General features: G+C 44.6%; 1 protein-coding gene across 2 annotated transcripts in view; it reads right to left on the bottom strand.

The window, feature by feature from the left end:
- The window catches only part of SLC35F5 (solute carrier family 35 member F5), a 786,684-nt gene that overhangs the window by 700,584 nt on the left and 72,062 nt on the right, over positions 1-14,038 (bottom strand). The window contains exon 3 of one of the 2 annotated variants that reach the window (XM_078682011.1): positions 9,051-9,097. The exons of the other annotated variant lie outside the window; for it this stretch is intronic. The gene's annotated coding sequence lies outside the window, so the exon portion shown is untranslated. The remainder of the gene's footprint in view (positions 1-9,050; positions 9,098-14,038) is intronic. 2 annotated transcript variants of the gene reach the window in all.

The raw sequence follows: 14,038 nt of genomic DNA, 5'->3' as shown, positions 1-14,038 counted from the left end.
GTTGTCATGTTCTATGGTTGTCAGAAACTAAATCCCTTCTTGTCTAATCAGGGAAGTTAATTCCTCCTTGAACATTCGAGAAAGTTTCTAGTGAACTCTGAGCTACGCTGGCAAACCCAAAACTTTAAGTCTAGTATCGACAGTAGTAGACCTAGTTAACGTCTGGCCTAGGCCTTTACTGCTGTAGGTATTATTCCAATGCGCAGAGCCTATTGGGAAGATAGGAGCTACACTACACCTTCTGCGCAAACTGGAAGGAAATACTAACATTTGCCTGGTAAAACTACACAGCTATGAGTATAAAACACTTGCTTATGCAGACGACGTGGCGGTGGTCACCCCAGAGCCGGAGTCGGCAATCATAGAAATAGAGCAGGAGGCCGCAGCCTTTGGGGTAGTGTCGGGTTACTCCCTAAATAAAGGAAAGACACAAATTGTACAGAACAATTTGGTCAATTATCAGGACACAAGAGTAGCGCCAGAAGTTACGTATTTAGGTGTCAAAATTACAGCCGACCTAGATAGGCTAGTGGAAATAAATATGGTCCCCCTGTTGGCAAAAGTAAAAGTGAATACGGAAAGAATTAATAATCTACATCTGACTCTGATGGGTCGGATCAATGTAATAAAGATGGTAACATTCCCGAAGCTTCTCTATCTGTTTAGGTCCATCCCGTTATTTTTTGATAACACATGGTTTATTAAACTTGAAGCGATTTTGAACAAGTTTATATGGGTCATGGGGAAGACAAGGAGAGCCTATAGACACCTAACGGTATCCAGAGAAAAAGGCGGTTGGGGGGCACCAGACTTTAGGCTTTACTATTGGGCTGCTGTCTTGCAGTATTGCCAGGGGTTGATAGGAGGGGGAGGCACAGATTATACATCGGAGGTCAGTTCGGGATTCACCAATGTCTATACTACACTATTGGGCGAGGGGGCAGAGAATGGGTTTTTAAATACAATTGATTTCAGCTATTTTAAACATACACGGTTCAAGACATTAAAGGCGGCCTACAGGGTTTGGAAAGGGATTTTAAAAAAAATTGGCTTAGGAAGGTACAATAATTATACACGACTGTATACTAATTGCTTATTACCGAGGGATATCTTCAGGGATATTACTATGAGGGACTGGCATAGCAAGGGGATAGTGAAAGTAGGGAATCTTCTGGATAGCCAGGGGAACATGCTACAGTTTGGGGTGCTACAAGCAAAGTTTGGGTTAGAACATCGTAACTTTTACAAGTACCTGCAAATTAGAAGTTTTTTAATGCAAAAGCAGGGCAGCCTTGCAGGGCTGGGTCAATGTAAAGTTATGGAGTACATAGAAGGATCTAATAGGTGCACTATAAGACAGTTGTATGCAGAGTTGAAAGTTAGCAAAACTGATGAAAGGGGGAAATACGCCCTAAAATGGTCAGAAAAACTGGGGTCTGAGCCAGAAAGCTTTCAATTATCCCTGGATCTGGGAAGAACGGTGTTTTGCTCAGCTACCCTGTAATCACAACACTTTAAGACTGTATACTCATTGTACCACACTCCGGCCAGAATCGCCCAATGGGGCGGTACAACTGGAATAACATGCCCCCGCTGTGATTCAACTGATGCAGACATTGTACATATGTTTGCACAATGTCCTCAATTGTACACTCTGAAAAAGGCTATTGAGGAGTTTTTGGATAATTCGCTCAAGCTTAAGATAAAGCTCACAGATGAACTAATCATTCTGGGGGTGGGGGATATGCCAGATGTATCGCCAGTAGAATTTATCTTTGTCTCTCTTGCGGTGCTTCGTATATGCATTGCAAGAACTTGGTTGGATAAGGCTCCCCCCGTTTCAAGCATGGATTGCAAACCTACTTGCTATGTATAACCTAGAAAAGGCAATCTATGATAGGAAAGGTAGGAGAGCTAGGCTACTAGGTCAAAGGATATGGCAGCCTATCACAAACTGGAACAAGCATTGGAAATGCAATAGGTCTCGGATTTATTTGAGTTAGAGCTAATGGCATTGTAAATGGCAATGTCTTTTAGCCATGTGTTATGGAGTGTATGCATGTGGTGTGTAGTGGAATTATGTGGTTTGGATTGGAATTGTTCACCCTACACACTCACACACTGTTTACCCTGCACACTCACACACTGTTCACCCTGCACACTCACACACTGTTCACCCTGCACACACACACTGTTCACCCTGCAAACACACACTGTTCACCCTGCAAATACACACTGTTCACCCTGCAAACACACACTGTTCACCCTGCACACACACACTGTTCATCCTACACACACACACTGCTCACCCTACACACTCTCACACTGCTCACCCTGCACACTCACACACTGTCACCCTTCACACTCACACACTGCTCACCCTACACACTCACACACTGCTCACCCTACACACTCACACACTGCTCACACTCATACACTGCTCACCCTACACGCTCACACACTGCTCACCCTGCACGCTCACACAATGTTCACCCTGCACGCTCACACACTGTTAACCCTGTATACTCACACACAGCTCACCCTGCACGCTCATACACTGCTCACACTACACACTCACACACACTCTGCCCTCAACAGCACTCTGCCCTCAACTGCACTCTGCCCTCAACAGCACACAGCACTCTGCCCTCAACAGCACACAGCACTCTGCACTCAAAAGCACACAGCACACTGCCCTCAACAGCACACGGCACTCTGCCCTCAACAGCACACAGCACTCTGCCCTCAACAGCACTCTGCACTCTGCCCTCAACAGCACTCTGCACTCACACAATGTTCACCCTGCACGCTTACACACTGTTAACCCTGCATACTCACACACTGCTCACCCTGCACGCTCATACACTGCTCACACGACACACTCACACACTGCTCACCCTACGTAATGCGAAAAGACCTAGCTCTGCCCTTTGGCCTGTGCTTTAATCGTACAGTAGGTTGTGAGTAGTTGCGCTTGATTGGTTGAGGCGTCCCCTCCTTGCTGCTCCCCTCACAAAGGGCCGGCTGCCTCAATGAAGCTCCCAAGACACGTGCTCAGCTGTTCTTTGTTTGAGCTCCTGTGTGTCAGTGCACCGTGTAAGCGCACAAGCATACCCTGCTCTCTCTGGAACAGTCACTCTGCACTCTGCCCTCAACACTCTGCCCTCAACAGCACTCTGCCCTCAACAGCACTCTGCCCTCAACAGCACACAGCACTCTGCCCTCAACAGCACACAGCACTCTGCACTCAACAGCACACAGCACTCTGCCCTCAACAGCACACAGCACTCTGCACTCAACAGCACACAGCACTCTGCACTCAACAGCACACAGCACTCTGCCCTCAATAGCACACATCACTCTGCCCTCAATAGCACACATCACTCTGCCCTCAACAGCACTCTGCACTCTGCCCTCAACAGCATGCACTCAACAGCACACAACACTCTGCCCTCAACAGCACACAGCACTCTGCACTCAACAGCACACAGCACTCTGCACTCAACAGCACGCAGCACTCTGCCCTCAACAGCACTCTGCCCTCAACAGCACTCTGCACTCTGCCCTCAACAGCACTCTGCCCTCAACAGCACTCTGCACTCTGCCCTCAACAGCACTCTGCACGCAACAGCACTCTGTACTCAACAGCACACAACAATCTGCACTCAACTGCACACAGCACTCTGCCCTCAACAGCACTCTGCACTCTGCCCTCAACAGCACTCTGCACTCAACAGCAGTCTGCACTCAACAGCAGTCTGCACTCAACAGCACTCTACACTCAACAGCACACAGCACTCTGCACTCACCAGCACACAGCACTCAACAGCACACAGCACTCTGCACTCAACAGCACTATACACTCAACAGCACTCTGCACTCAACAGCACTCTGCACTCAACAGCATACAGCACGCAACAGCACTCTGCACTCAACAGCACACAACACTCTGCACTCAACAGCACTCTGCACTCAACAGCACTCAACACTCTGCACTCAACAGCACACAGCACTCAACAGCACTCTGCACTCAACAGCACACAGCACTCTGCACTCAACAGCACACAGCACTCTGCACTCAACAGCACACAGCACTCTGCACTCTACAGCACTCTGCCCTCAACAGCACTCTGCCCTCAACAGCACTCTGCCCTCTACAGCACTCTGCCCTCTACAGCACTCTGCCCTCTACAGCACTCTGCCCTCTACAGCACTCTACCCTGTACAGCACTCTGCCCTGTACAGCACTCTGCACTGTACAGCACACAGCACTCAACAGCACTCTGCACTCAACAGCACACATCACTCAAAAGCACTCTGCACTCAACAGCACACAGCACTCTGCCCTCAACAGCACTCTTCCCTCAACAGCACTCTGCCCTCAGCAGCACTCTGCCCTCAGCAGCACTCTGCACAATACAGCACTCTGCACTCTAGAGCGCTCTGTACTCTACAGCACTCTGCACTCAACAGCACTCTGCACTCAACAGCACTCTGCCCTCAACAGCACTCTGCACTGAACAGCTCACAGCACTCTGCACCCAACAGCACACAGCACTCTGCACTCAACAGCACACAGCACTCTGCACTCAACAGCATACAGCACTCTTCACTCAACAGCACACAGCACTCTGCACTCAACAGCACCTAATGCTTATAGAGTGGTCTGTATTCCGGTTTGTACGGAGGACACATGGGTTGTCGACAAAGGGAAAGAAGGAATGGAAAGCAACAAAAGTGCCCAAACGCCTTGGATGGCATCCCTATGAGGCAAAAAGGGGCCTCGGAGAGGCTCTGTGGCACTGGCATACGTATAGTGTACAGGGGCCACTTTTTACAGACGCCTCACCTTGAATCCAACTGGTACAGAGTTTGAGGAGGATAGCATAACCTCACAGCGATCACACAATGAGCCAATGGAGAGCCCAGGATTGAAACTGAACATGGGGCCAACACTGGGGTTTAAGATGCCAAGGAAAAAGGCACAGGTGGGATTAAATGCACAGAATGCTCGTACATTTATTGTTTAAGCGCTGAGGTATTTCACAGGTACGGAGTAAGTGTTAGGAGGCTCAGGCAGGAAGGGTAGGGTTCACTTCATCCAGTGGGTTCTCTACTGTGTAACCCAGACACCAGGCTAGAGGTAATTTGTTAAAGCTTTTGCAATAAATTATAAGAAACACACCTCTGAGAAGCACCAACATTTTTTTTTTCATTTGAAGCACTGATACCCAGTAAATACCCAATACAGGAGATAACAACAATATTGAAGTAAAGTAAAGGACTGGGATGCGGCCGTGCAGGAGGGACTAGCACAGAGTTCAGGTCTGGGAAGGTTATTGACGGAGGACGAGTGTCTGCTCACAATTTGGAAGGCGTGTGGGGCCCTTGGGTTTCTGTGGCTGAATACATGATTTTGTTTAGTTGTGTCTAAATATGTTTTCCTGTCCGTAGAGCCTCCCCCTGCACCCGAACAACGCACGCAGAATAAATTATTATCTTGAAATAATATCACTGTAAGTAATCTCTGTGACCCCCCCCATTTCTCACATGTGGTCCTGTTTTAGATCTAAAATAACCTTTTTTTATGGATGTTACGTTAAAGCAAACATATTTCTCTGCAAATTGTCTGTAATCGACACTCACACACCACTCAGAAAATTAAATCAAAGGAAAACGCAATTGAAAACAATCTGTTTAAAGAATTTTTCTGGGGCATCAGGGCAAGGTCTCTGCAGAACAAAGCTGGGTGGAATCAGTGTGCGCAATATATAATTGTACTACTGTGACTGGTATGGTAGAATTGCTGCAGCTGATACAGTGGAATTCTTGATCCGGAGTTCGTCCGGCTTCTTGCCCCGTTCACCTTTTCAGCAGTGTTTAAAAAGCTCCATTTGTGCCCGTGCCGGGTGGCAGAGGGCATCTAAATACCACGCCTACTTGCCTCTGGCAGCTTTGCCGAGGGGGTTGTGTCTCCTCCCTGCTGCTTGTCGCTATCAGCTGCCATTTGTTGGAGGGCTGCCCACCCAGCTGTGCAGAACGGGATCTGACAAATTAGGCTTGGAAGGAGCCACTCATAGACGGCTGGGGGCTGCTTGCTGCTGGGCTCAGGCACACTGGGTGCGTCGGTGGGGCCGTGCAGGAGGGACTAGCACGGAGTTCAGGTCTGGGAGGGTTAGTGACGGAGGACGAGTGTCTGCTTACAGGTTTAAAGGCGCGTGGGGTTCTCTGCTTTCTGTGGCTGAATTGCAAGATTTTAAAACAACACAGTATGATAAAATGTAATCTTCAAAAAACCGATAAAATATAATCTCGAAAAACGGACATACATTAAGCAGCTGCTAATACAACAAGGAAGCTGCGCGCTGAGCGCTGCAGAATTGTGAACGCGCCCGTTCACTAACGGAGGCACCCTGACAGCTCCTAATTATAATTTATGTACTTCTTAGCGCGAGCACGCACGAAATATGCCCAAAATGGCGGAACTAAACTACATTTACCCTATCACTTCAAGCCTATTAAAACGAAAACACAAGGAAGACGAATCACTGACCAGATGACAGAAAACGCTAAGGAATGTCTGGAATTTCTCTCTCCAAGGCCCTAGGAGATACTTCTTCTTTTTTTTCTCCTTTAACATTAGTTCTCAAACTCCTCCCAGTTTCACTGGGAAGGAGTCCGAGCCCTAAAAATAGTAGGTTAGACCTAGGACAGGCGGCGGAAGGCTGATTTACCATAAAATTAGGCACATAATGCGGGATAGGTCAATATGTAAGTTTCATATTTCTCTCTTAACGGTGCAGATGCTTAGTTTTTTGCATTTTTCTGCTTTTTCTTTGCTTTTCTTTTTCTGAAATGTTTAGAATGTACTGTATGTTTATCTAGGGGATCTCTTATGACGCCATGTATTAGAAGAATGATGTAATATGGTATTTTGTACAATCACTTGTGGAACTGTTGTGTGCTGTAACACATACGGAATTATGCGGTAAAAAAATATTTTTTAAATGTTTAATAAAAATATTTAAAAAAAAAAAAAAAAAAAAAAAAAGAGAACATGCCCACTGGTTAGTCAAATCTAATTTGGGGTGCTCCCTAAAAAGGACGAAGGCCCTCAACAGCCTAAGTGACTCCTCACCGTAGTCTCCCAAACGTCAACAAGATGGACTCCCCCTAGAGCTCTTTTAAGGAGATTTTCATGTCTCCCATCTGGCAATATACCTAGGACCTAATAAATTAAATATGCGTGAGGGGTGGTTAATGGTGCAGCTGTTTTAGTGAAACCACCCTACTGCTTGAGTAAAATCAATATGTTCAAGCCTATGCAATGCACACCCTTAGCTTAGTGTAAAGTAAGAGCATTTTGAAAAGCCTGTTCGCAATTATGGGTGGCTTTAGGACCCATATATATCATTATAAATGACTAACAGTGAATATTGCTCATGTTTTGGGGGGGCTGAGTGACATCAATTAGGTAACAAAGGCTAAGGTTGATTAGTCAAAGTCACTCAGAACCACGAGGTGAAAAGCATCCCTTGCTCAGTTACCCATCTACCATTTTATGTTGTCTATGGCCCTACAAATAACCTACTCTTGTTTTTAAGAGACACAAGTGGGTAGAGGAGTCACAGGGAGCCATAAACAACAAAGCCTCACCTCCCTCTGAATCTGGTGTCCTGCCACCCACCCGCACCATCCTCTACATTTACCCTCCAACCCACCCAACCAAATTAAAAAAAAAAATGTTGTGTAACCCACACCAACCTCTCTTCCATTACTCTTCCTTCTCGTACCTGTATGTAAAACATGCATTGGCAAAGTTAAACTGTCTCGTCTGCAACACCAAGTGCAAACCTATTGGCTTTGGAAATGTTTTTTATGGTCAGATAGCCGCCATGCAATCAAATGCACATAGGTCATCTTCAAATGGTTTTTGTTTTAAGATAGGGGAAGAGCACTGCATGTCAGATAACACCAATAATTAGGACCTGAAGGTGTGGAAGAAAAACTCCCCAACGTCTGCTTAATTGGTTTTAACCAATATTGTGAAATGTACCTTGCATTTATATGTGTGCATATGTGCTATATAGTCATACCAGCAGTACTAATATTAACATACATTCTAATTTAATAAAAATGAGGTTGGATAGAAGTCAACTAGAGAACTAACCAGCATAGACACTTAAAATTGGCTTTAAAAGATTTAGAACAGGTTGATCAACATTCAGCTCTCAATGATCAGCATGGATGCGGAGGGCCCCCAATACTAGCAGACAATGAACAAACTCCCCACTGAGTGGAGGATTGTTGTTCCTCTGCTATCTTGGGATCAGGCACAAGACTACACATTCTCACTCGTCAGTTAAAACGAGAACAGGTTATATAGCGTATCTGATTGAAAAAAGGCAAACAGCAGCTGACCGCGCCCTGATAGAACACACTGATTTTGGCTGCAGGGCTAACAGGGACAACAGGGAGTAGAGGGCGAAATGTACTACTATGGAAAGAACACCGTTGGTAGTGCAGAAAAGAACAGAATCCCAAGAGGAGAAGCCTTGCCAATAAAGAATTACTAACATTTAGAAAATGTAATTGACAAATTGATGCTATTAAGATTTTTTTTTTCTCTTTTAAGAAAAATTGAGCAGAGCATTTTTATTGTAATAAACAAGCTATGTGTCAGATAACGCATTACGTGGCAGTCCCAAACCATGTAGCATCTGTAGTTGCTTTGTGAATCTCAGTGGCTTCCCTGATTAGTGTGACTTCACAGACAATGCAATATTGAAATGTTACTTTAATCATGTCCGCAATAAATGTTTTACTTTCTGTTCTGTCAGCTTCCCTTGGAAGCACAGGTCACATGATATTTGCCAGATATGGTTACATTTTCCTATAAATATGGCACAGAGAACAAATAAAACATTGGTTTACATAGGTCCTGAGGATCCTAATATTAACAAAAACATTTTTTTAAATAAAAACTCATCACTTACAAAACTCTTTTTATCTTAGAAACACTGACTGCATTAATACAATTGCTTCATTACCTTATTTTCTTATTCACTTGTGAATGTCCGATCCCGATTTGCCTTATCTAATAAAGTGCAAAACAAAATAAAATTACGTTCTTTAAATTCTCAGCTACTCCTACAAAAATTTGCGTTACAAAAATAAACTAAAATGTAAAAAACCCTCCTCCTCTTGGCACACATTTTTAAACATGAATTTAATTTACAGTGAGTGCCTTCAGTAGACTCATATTAAAGAAGTCTCAAGTCGCTATCTTCTTGATATTTATCAATAGGAAGACTTGAATTCAAGCGTTCCTTTAGGTTTTGCTGCCTTGTTATAACATCATGGCAATTGTTCATGACCAACCCAGGTTTGTGTTTTTTCCAGTGTCAGTCACACACTCAAAGTGGGCCGGCTACGCTTCGAAGGGGGGACATGTGCACACTGGGTCACTGGAACTTGGCCGATGAGCCCTAAATATGGTGAAACTGGCCCTGGGTTGCTTCTGTTCCGGTTCAGGGAGGACCTGTCCTGACAGTTCGGGCGGGACTGTTCCTACTGGAGCAGGTCAAGACTGATTTGCACATGGCTGGATCCAAACTGAATGTGCAAAATAACAATGCGCGGAGTTGCGGCCCGAGTAATTGCCAGTGGCTGAGATTAATTTAAGCATTCCATCCTTCACTTTTTTGTGTACTTTTCTGATGTTCTTAGCGAGATTGCTTCCACCAAGTCTGCCCAGTAGAGTGTGCCTTGTAGGACCTACGCATGATGAGACAGGCCAATACCTGCTGAAGGGGGCCGGTCACCACATACTAAAATGCTTACTGGCTTTATCAGACTGGCAGATACAATGTCCACTGACACTTTAGTTTGAACCTCATCAGGGTGGACAAGAAACAGATGGAGAACTATGTTAAGACACAGGTTTCAGATTCAAAGAGGAACCAGAAAGCATCAGATGGTGACCTCTCTGATGAATCAGAACTGAGTATGGGGAGAGGACACTTTTGAGGTCCATGAATGCCTTACCCGAAAAGTTAGCACACACATCTGCTACTATTGAGTCTGAAGTGAAGGTAGGGGAATACAAAGTTGAGGACTTGCTGAGTAAGGTAGTTAAAACTGAAGGGGAGATGCTGGATGTGGGTCCTAGTATTCAGATTTTAAAGACTTCTGCAACACAAAGGAACTCCCTTGGTGACCTTGCAGAGTTTAATGTCTGTGACGTTTGTAGGGTATTGAAATTTGACATTGGGTTGAGGTGCTTGAAAATCAACGGCATGAAGCAAATGTACATGTGGAGGGTGTCCCGGATTTAGCCGCTGAGCAAACTCCTCTGTCTGCTGTAGCATACAATGCTGAATGATCTGCTAGTTATGGCTTACAAAGCGATTGGACCAAGGGTCTTGCAAAGCCTACACACTACCCACAAGTGATGCTGAGACGACGAAACTGGAGGTGGGATCATCATGATGGTCCCGAATTCTGACAACTAATGAGACACTATACTGTATGCACTGCACTGTAAGAGTAGTGTTGGGTTGAGGGGCAGTTGTCTGCTCCTGTTCTCAGGACTGTGATCTGAAAGCTTTGCAAGAAAGTGTTACTGGGCTGCACTGGGGTCTAGGCACTTACAAGTTTTAGTGGGCTGTATGTGATAAAGTTGCTTTTAAAAATCAGACTACATTAAAGTTGTGATGGAACTGTTGAGGTAATATCTTGTGTCCCTTATTATTCCCTATGACAGCTATTTTACTACATGCATCCTTTAATTTATCTAACTGTACATGGATAACCCCTTAGTATGTCTTAATGCTTGCTATCGCTGAACCCTAAACCTCCAAACTACCCCTTTAATGCTAAACTTCTCTGAACCTTAAGTGTTCCCAACACCTCTAGATGGCCCCAACTACCCCTGAATACCAATTCCTGAACTTTACCAACGCCTTAATAATACAGTTCTCTGAACCCTAAAAACACATTACTATCCCCTAAAACTACCCTTCCTTGAACCTAAAAACCCTAACTACCCCTCAACACTACCCTTCCCTGAATCTTACAAACCTCGTTCTATCACTTAAAGCTACACTTCTCTGAACCCTAAAAACTCATTAGTACACATTAGCGCAACCCTTTCATGAACCCTAAAAACCCTTGCAACCCCTTAATACTACCCTTCCTTTTACCCAAAACCCCTTACTACCACTTACTGCAACCCTTCACTGAACCTTTAAAAACCCTTACTAACCCATAACCCTACAGTTCCTGGAGTACTAAAACCCTCTTTTATGGTAAACCTCCATCAACTCAAAAAACCTGAACAATCACCTAATGTTAACTTCCCCCTTAAGAATACCAACCACTGAACCCTACCAACCCATTTTGCCTTATCGCCATCCTTCCCTGAATCCTGATAACCCCTTACTATTCCTCAACCTCCCATTGCCCACCTAATTGTACATGTTCCCCACTACTATAGCGGGAGGATGCCTCCATGACTCATATTCCATTACATTTTAAAATATTATTGCAGCCACAGCTTTATTTCATTCTATTTTTTCAGTAGACAACATTTTGAAAAAAAAAATGTTATCTACTTTCCCCCGGCCCCATAATATTTTCACTGAACAGTGATCCATGACGGAAAAACTATGCATTTATCACCCAGATGCTGCAAAATGTTTTCTGCAAAGCTGAGAACATTGAGTTGTGGCACCTCAGCATACCTCTGGGCTATCTCCAATTTAATGTCAAATATTGTTTCAGTCGCTCCTTGCTACACGTGGCATATGCCATTTGATGCTAGTAATTATTATATTATATTTAAGTTGAGGGGCTGGATTTTCTGTTGTCTTTTGAATTTACTGCTTACTCTTTCAATCAACCAGTGTTGATTATACCCTCCGAGTTATACTCTTTGAGCATCAGTGGATTTCCTACTGGGCTTTGCTTATGATGGGATTTTAGGTTTTAAACTTTCTGATGCCACGATTGTGGATTGTATGTCTTTTTTTGAAAACTCAATGAAGTTGTTAAAACAAGATGTCAGTATTCACAATAGTATGTTCTTCATTAGTAGGTACTGATTATGCTCCCTATTCTTTAGTGAGAACTACTAAAGTAAGCAAAATATTTTTTAATAATAACAGGGAAAATAACTACAGAAAAACGTGTTCATTTCATCCTTTAAGTATGAAACAGTTAATTAGTCCATGAAGCTACCAGGATTCCTCCACTTTCTTTGATATTAATTAGCCAATAAAGCTGCCCTTTTTAGGTCGAGCCTAGCGTTGCAGCGCATGCGTTGCTCGCTTTGCGAGGCATGCTGTATTAGGGTATATTTTAGAAGTGGTGTGGAAGTCCCGCCCATATTTTTCATTGGCTGGTGTCATCGTCCATCGTAAATGCTCGCTTCTGATTGATAATGAGGCTTCTTAGTCCCTCCTTGTTACCGCCCTGTCTTCTTTTGGGACCGCCCATCAAGACTTGATCTTTTACTTGCCGTGTTATACTACCCCCTTCAATTAGTCAGTAAGCACTTTTTTTTCATTAGGGGCTTTGGCAAAGGTGGTGCATGTTTATTTTTGCACCGCGCTTTCACTTTAACAATAGCTGCCACCCCGCGAGTGCTGTGTGGGGTAGCAGCTATTGTTATAAGTGAAAGCACAATGCCTTTGCGCAGTGGCGACCGCTTTTTTTCCTTTACCCCGCTCCCTCGGATGGTGACGGTATATTCCATGGAGTCTACCGGCGGCAGGAAGCGGCCCGCGCCGGAGTCTGAGTGAGTACTGGGGCCCACCAGGGGGAGGGGCTGAGGTCGGACAGCAGCCTTGAAACCTTTGAGGGGAGTGGGCCTGAGGCCGCCTGGGGAGGTTACAGGCGGGTTAAGGCTAGGGATTAGTAATGGGCCATTCCGAGCAACGATGAGGGACCTGTGTGCTGATAGGAGCTGCCCGGGACCCCCAGACTGCATTGCCTCACACTGAGCCCCACACTCCAGCTTTCTCTCAGCACATTCTTTGGTCCAAGTCTTGCGCTCAGACTTGGAAATTCCACCGGCAGTAACTCTGGAAACTCGTATTATGAACTCCTTCCTGGAGCCCAAGTTTAAAGAAGCTTTGCGGAAAAAGCCCAAGGATCGGACCTGGGAGGTAAGCAGCAAAGAGGGGCCCACACATAGGCTTTAATAAGATGGAATGAAGATACCACACATTTTTCTAAATTGTCTTAATAGCCTATATTTTAATGTGTATTCCTTTAAAGTTTGCTGCTTACATCACAAGCTTCATCTCCTGACCCTTTTCATAACACTCTTCTTTCAAGGTATTTCTTAACTCTGCCAGTGCTGGTGTTTGGTGTTGGGGCACTAGTCCCAGCTTCCATATTATTGGAACCAAAGATGTTACTTCAAAGTGAAAATACTTTATAGGACAGCTAGTATCAATAGCTACAAAGCCGTCCAATTATTACCAAACATGTCCTTCTCCTATCAAAAACTCCTACCTGTTGGTTTGCCAATGCTTGTTTAGCGTTTTTTTTATGCATGTAGGTTAAAAATGAATGAGAAATATTATGTTTTTCCAGTAAATAATGATCTCTTAAGAAATTTGTATCAATTTAGACTAAGAAGCTACTGTGACATCATTAACAGCTGGGATTCAGAAATATATTATATAGTTAGCTACACCCCATTGGCCAGCATTCCGTCCTTGGGACCCTCTTCTATTAGAATGCCATAAGTAGAGTGGTTTCCGTGAGGGTCTGGTTTCACCCGCTTATCATGCGTTGGAGCAGACAGGGCTTTCCCTCAGTGCAGCATTTCGAACTCTGCCACCCTGAGTAGGGTGCTACATCGGATTTATTGACTGGGGACAAAACTTTTTGCTCTTCAGTGTTCGCTCGTGATGTGTGGTGGTGTTCGGTGGTTAAAGGGGATTTCATTATGTATTTGTGTTTTTGCATAATTCGGACTCTTTTAAGACGCTGGGGCACTTTTCCCTGTTGAATGAACATGGGGTAG

The sequence above is a fragment of the Lissotriton helveticus genome, chromosome 3_1 (assembly GCF_964261635.1).
Source record: "Lissotriton helveticus chromosome 3_1, aLisHel1.1, whole genome shotgun sequence".
Classification (NCBI taxonomy): Eukaryota; Metazoa; Chordata; class Amphibia; order Caudata; family Salamandridae; genus Lissotriton; species Lissotriton helveticus.
Note: the sequence above shows the minus strand (reverse complement) of the source record. Positions and strands in the feature narration are given on the sequence as shown.